Source organism: Diabrotica undecimpunctata, chromosome 3 (assembly GCF_040954645.1).
Source record: "Diabrotica undecimpunctata isolate CICGRU chromosome 3, icDiaUnde3, whole genome shotgun sequence".
NCBI lineage: Eukaryota > Metazoa > Arthropoda > Insecta > Coleoptera > Chrysomelidae > Diabrotica > Diabrotica undecimpunctata.
The window spans coordinates 37005143-37011648 of NC_092805.1; the positions used below are offsets into that span (position 1 = coordinate 37005143).

Consider the following 6506-nt stretch of genomic DNA (forward strand, 5'->3'; position numbering starts at 1 on the left):
TATTATATAACTTTATCGATGTTTAATGCGTTTATTGCAATCCATAATTTTATCTAAAACAGTATTTATAAAGACATTAAGCAAATAGAATGCACCACTTTTAATTGAAGATTATATATATTAAATATTGAAATAGTTATAACATTAAAATGATACTTCCGCTATAAAAATCTGTCTTTTAACATATATAAGGCTCTAAATCCAACACCAAATCATACTCAAACCATCAGTCAAAATGAAACAAGTTTTGGTACTAGTCGTTTTGGTTGCTTTTCTGGTAAGTTTTTTTTTTAAATTTGTCTTCCTTTTGTAGTGAGACATGGTATTATTATATTTCGTAATCCGAATTATTATTTATTACTTATTTCGTAAGCCACCTTCGAAAGAAAAATCTTGCGACACATATATAAGGGCACAAAAGAAAACGGAATATGGAGAAGAAGATACAACTCTGAACTATACAAAATATACCAGGATCCGGATATTATTCCCGAACATTCATTAAAATAGGATGGCTGCGTTGGATAGGACATGTAGAAAGAATGGAAGAAGGCGAAATACCAAACAAAGTATTCAAACAGATGCCAGTAGGAAAAAGAACAAGAGGAAGACCGAAGCTGAGATACTTAGAACAAATAGAAAATGATATAACAACCTTAAAAATAAAAAACTGGAGAAAAAAAGGACGAAACAGATCAGAATGGAGAAGAATCCTAGAACAGGCCAAGATGGTGAATTCGAATTATTGACATTTAGCTTTTATTTAGCATATTTAACAGCATTTTTAACGTATACCAATGGTAGTACACTATTGTTAATTTACTACAGATATTGTATACTTTTATGCAGTGGCGCACATAGAATTTTCCTAGTGGGAGGTTGGTTGGGTACTGAAATTATTTCTAAGCTACCTCCATTTTGAGTCCTTAAAATTTGGGTTTTAGTTTAATTTAAAATACTTAAGATAGCAGTGCCAAAGATTCAGGTATCTGTTATGCTGCCTACCAACTAAAACCACCCACGCCTATTGTGCGCAGTTGACTGTTGCACGTACCGTACTCTGAAAGTGGGATGACCGCTGTGAGGCTGACGACACTTTTGGAACACTTGACAATAAGAAATAGAAAAGTAGAATGGAACGATCATATAAGCCGAATGACAAGAAATAGTAGTAAACACGGCAAGAAATGGTTCCCCAGAAGGAAGATGATCAGTAGGAAGACCACGAAAATGATGACACGACAACTTACTGGAGGCACATTGAAAAACAGAAAACAGGTCTACATCAAAAGAAGAAGAAAAGCATTTTTTTGGTGAGATTCCACAAAAATAATTGTTTTTTGAGTTAATACACTACTTTTGAACAAGATGTGCGAAGTATGATACAGCTTGTCAAATTTAAGGTGATACTTGACAAATTTGTCCACTTGCGTAGAAAATTAAGTGAGAACGCATTCGGAGGAAAAGAGATACATAATGCGCTCGGTCTCTTCGCCTCGTTGGTACACTCCGTACTACAAGTTTACAGAGATATTATTTATTAATGGAACTTCTATGATATGTATGCATTGTATGTTATTTTGACTTTTCAATTTTTCCTTCGGAAATTTTTCTCAAAATACAAAATATTTTGTTTTTGTTGCTTGGTAAAAAAATTCTTCTAATAATTATATTTTATTTGACTCATTAATACTGACCATTCAGTCATGTTGAAGCGGAACACTTCTATAAATGTCTCGTTCTGTAATTTTATAAGAGGAATATTGGCCGAGATGAAAGTTTTACATTTGCGTTACAGTAAACTGTATAAGAATAAAAGAACAGTGGTTCTAAATTTTAGTAAGTCATAAATATTTTAATCTGTTGTTTATTTCTTTACAATAGAATAATACCAGCCCCGTTGGGATGGCTGTCAACATCCGGTATTTAGGTACTAAACTGTATAACTTTATTAACTTTCCCGAATATTTTATTTTCGTAAGGAGATTTTGTAGAAATATATCGTATAAAATATATCTCAAATAGTGACTGAGTTGTCAATATGAATAAGTCAGATAAAATAAAATAATTAGAAGAATTTTTTTACCAAGTAACAAAAACAAAATTTGTTTAATTTATTGGTATTTCGTATTTTGAGTTAACGATTTCCAAAGTGGAACTCGAAACTTCAAAATATACTTATTTTAAACTAAAATTGTGGCTTATTCCCAATAAAAATAGTAAATTACATTATTATGCCACAAGAAAATAGCCTAAGAATAATTTTTATTTTAAATAAAAACACACACACACACACACACACACACACACACACACACACACACACACACATACACAAGCGTACAACCCAGCTCCTACAGAGATATGTGTGTTAACCATTCCTTCATTTCGTCTTTTCTACACCCCATAGTGGGACATTTTTGCACTTGGACATTGTGGTATGATGCATTGTCTATAACCAATACATTACGGGCTGGTATATTAGGAATAAGTTTTTCATGAATCCATTTTTTATAATTATTATAGTGCATTTCGCTATGATAATCTCCAGACTTCGTACCAGATTTAAATGTCAAACATGCGTTTTTTATGAACTTCATTTGGCCGCCGGCGTGAACAATAATTAGCCTTTGCCCTTTGGACACTGGCTTGTGCAAACCTTCGGTGGTATTGTCTCCCCAGTATCTGTCATGGGTATGACAGGAATGAATATAAGTTTCATCCATGTAAATTATGGGCCGATTTTCTTCCCTATATTGTTTAATATTTCTGAGAAACTTCCTCCGGAGCAATTGTATATCGGGTTTTTCCATTAGGATTTTCCTGTTATTCTTCGCTTTCTTCCATCGAAATCCCATATCTCTCATCACTTTTCTTAAAGTTTCATGCAACCCTATATAAATAAATAATAGTCTCCCGTTTTATACCGCTTCGCGGCTTTGGGAGTATAGCAGGGTAATCTGCTATATCTAGGGCCTACGGTATACAAGGAAGGTAACATGGCCAGTGCTACGCTTCAACCGCCTATTATTACCCCTGGTTTTACCCAAGGTACTCATTTTATTCAGGCTGAGTCGACCTGGGGCCTATAGACAATTTTAAAAATGTCTAGTTATTCTTGTCGGCGGTAGGATTCGAACTCCGGACCACCGGAATGCGAGGCAAGCATCCTACCGCTTACGCTACGCAGGCCCCCCTGTATAAATATTGTCTTCATTAATTTTTTTGTTATATGTCGCAATGTAGGAACTCGTTTTTCCGTGACATAATAATTTAATATTATACGCCGAAGTAAACCTTTGTCAAAATCGCCCAAGTTGGATTTTGGAGCAGATCTCATTCTTTTGTTGGGCGTCGAAAATGATGTAGAAGCACCTTCTTCTGTATTTTTCATTTCACGAGAGATCCGTTTTATAGTGGCTATACTTACTCCCGTTGCTAAGGAAGCACGCTCTTGATCTTTTTTAAAATCTTTAACATGCGGATTTTGCATCGCTTCTCTCTGCATAAAAATAATTACATTTGCTATTACCTCCCTCGTTTTTCCAGACAAGACTGCCTTCTAATTTTGAATGAAAATCCATGTTTATAATTTAAAATACTTTAAACATAAAGTTAACACTAACACACTAACTTTAAACATAAGTAAAATAAAAAAAACTTTGTCGCAGACTATACAAGTACCTTGCACTTCGAGGGGCCAAGAAACAATAAGGACGAATTGTGTTGTGGTCGAATGCGCATCGTGGGTGGAGCCTAATTTCAAATCCGCCAAGTATCATGTTAAATTTGACAAGCAATACGTATTCTGCTGTACTGCAGTTTTTAGTTATATTATTCAAATCCATGAGATGTGTTTCATAATTAGGTTCAGAAATTTTCAAATAAACATTTTATTTTATAACAAAGGAATTATTTAAAATTCTTTGATTTTGATGCCCTATGAGACATGTAGGGCGCAGCCACACTATATGATCGTTATATTTTCTACGTCCTTGCTTTTCCCCATCCTATTATCAATTACTGTTTGTTTTCATCGCGCTCCTGCTATGTATACATTATTTATAAATACCCTAATATTTGATTACATTTATTTTTTAACGTGGATTTTTTATCCAATCCTCCATTTCTAATTGTCGATTTCAAGACCAGATTAGAGTAAATCGCCTTGTTTAATTTATTTTTCTGTTTTTAACTATTCACACGTTTTTTCACAATATATTACTTTGATCTTTGGAGTATAATTCTGACTAGTATGATACACTCTTCTACACGACCTATTTCTCGCAATATTCTATATAATACTAACCTACTCAACGTGTTAAAAGCCTTTTGGAAATCAATAATTATAGAGCATATTTTGATTTTAAGCTTTTATTATTTAAAAGTAAAACACCAATACAACCGGAAGTGGTAACAGCTTATGGTGAACAACTGGAGAGAACTAACAGTATCACTTACCTTGGTTGTAATCTAAATGAGAACTGGGACATGAGCAAAGAAATTAGAATACGGATAGAGAAGGCCAGAGATGCATTCTTTAAGGTGAAGAAACTGTTATGTGGAAACAATATTACTTTAAGTCTGAAAATTAGATTAGTGAGATGTTATGTGTTCTCTACTCTTTTGTATGGTGTTGTAGGTTGGACTTTGACGGATGCACTTCTCAAGAAACTGGAAGCCTTTGAAATCTGGGTGTATCGGAGAATCCTACGAATAAGTTGGGTGGATAGAGTTCGTAACGAAGTTGTTTTGCATCGGATGGGAAAAGTTACGGAAGTCGTCAAAACAGTTAAAAATCGCAAACTTCAATATTTTGGCCGTGTTATGCGCCACCCAGAGAGATATATTATACTCCATACAAGGCAAGGTAGACGGAAGAAGCGGGCCAGGTCGAAGAAGAACGTCATGGCTTAGAAACCTGAGAGATTGGTCTAACAGATCCTCTGCATCTCTTTTCCGAGCTGCTTTCCGAGCTCCGTCAACAAAATTACTATAGCCAATTTGATAGCCAACGCTCGATAATCGAGCTCGGCACATGACGAAGATTATTTAAAAATAGTTACCTGTTATAACAGATCAATTTTTTCATTATTTACTATATTTCAGGCCAACGATTGTGTTGTAGGCCAACCACAAATGCCCAGCATGCCAGACCTAAATGGAATGATGAAAACTGGGACTGGTTTAATGGACAAAGCCTCGGGTCTTGGAACTGATATGATTAATGCTGGATCATCTATGGCAGGAGGCATGATTCCCCAAGGAAAAAGAAAATAGGGTTTAAACTTATGTCTTAATTAAAGAAATAAAAATATAAAGCTTTTATGATTATATGCTTGTATTTTCTTTTAAAAATCATCTTAAATCTTTGTCAAAAATTGTAAAAGTTGATTTCACATTTTGTCAAAAGGATATATATTAAATATAATTTAAAGTTAAAAGTATATTTTATTTTTTTTTAATATACAGTGTGGAAACCAATAGAGCTGTTTTTAACAATGTTTTCTTGATGTACATAGCTATTCCGGATATTCGTAGCCTTTTTTAAAACAATATATACAGGGTGGTCCTTAAGTAATTGTACAAACAGAAACTGTAGATTCTGCACTATAAAATATTATGATTTAAGCGAACTTGCTTTAATAAAATGTTGATATTAAGAAAGATACCGGGTGTTAAAGTGTAAATTCAAAATTTTATTTTCCGCTATAACTTTTATGTTTGTAAATATTTTTAAACAAAAATTTACAGTTGAATTCTTTTGAGTAGGATAAATTATAATTTTATACATAGTTTAATGTAACTAATAGAGGGCGCCACATATGCCACATGTGTGGCATAAATTTGCGCTTAACTTTTTGTTCTTTAAGCTAGCTTTAATTGTAATAAAAGATATTAAAGATACATTATTTTTAAAAATAAAAGCTATACTAGTTATTAACTCCAAAACTCAACAATTTTCGAGATAATCGCATTTTATAAGTCAGCTGCAAATAATTCTTAGTTTGATATTTGTGTAATAAAGCACTGAATACCTGTAGATAAGCATAATTCATAGTTTATGCTTATTAAAACAACTCAAAGATGATAATGTAACATCGCAAAATGCTTTGTTATGGGTCTAAATGTTTTATTATTGGAGAAAAGATTCTTCATCTTCTTCTTTAGGTGCCGTGTCCGTATTCAGACGTTGGCCGTCATCATGTTTACAATTTCCCTTTTCTATCGCTTCTTAAGTTTCTATAATGGCGTTGTATTACTTTTTTTCTATTGTAAAATGCTGAAAACCCAATATATGTGGTTTATGCAAGGTGGTACACCACCACATTCTAGAGAGAAGGCAGTTGGAACATACTTAAATACAACTTTTCTTAACGTTGGATTGGTCGTGGTAGTTATATTAATTGGCAATGTGGTGAGATATTAATATAATTATTTAATCCATAAAAAATCCGAAAAGAATACTTATTATTCATTACGTAAATTGTTTACCGTTTTTATTA

The 6506-nt window shown here is 33.2% G+C and overlaps 1 long non-coding RNA gene across 1 annotated transcript; it reads left to right on the plus strand.

The window, feature by feature from the left end:
- Window positions 1-211: 211 nt before the first annotated feature.
- LOC140435557 (uncharacterized) lies at window positions 212-5334 on the plus strand. Its single transcript, XR_011950172.1, has 2 exons — window positions 212-277; window positions 5110-5334. It is a non-coding gene; the product is annotated as an uncharacterized lncRNA (long non-coding RNA).
- Window positions 5335-6506: the final 1172 nt, after the last annotated feature.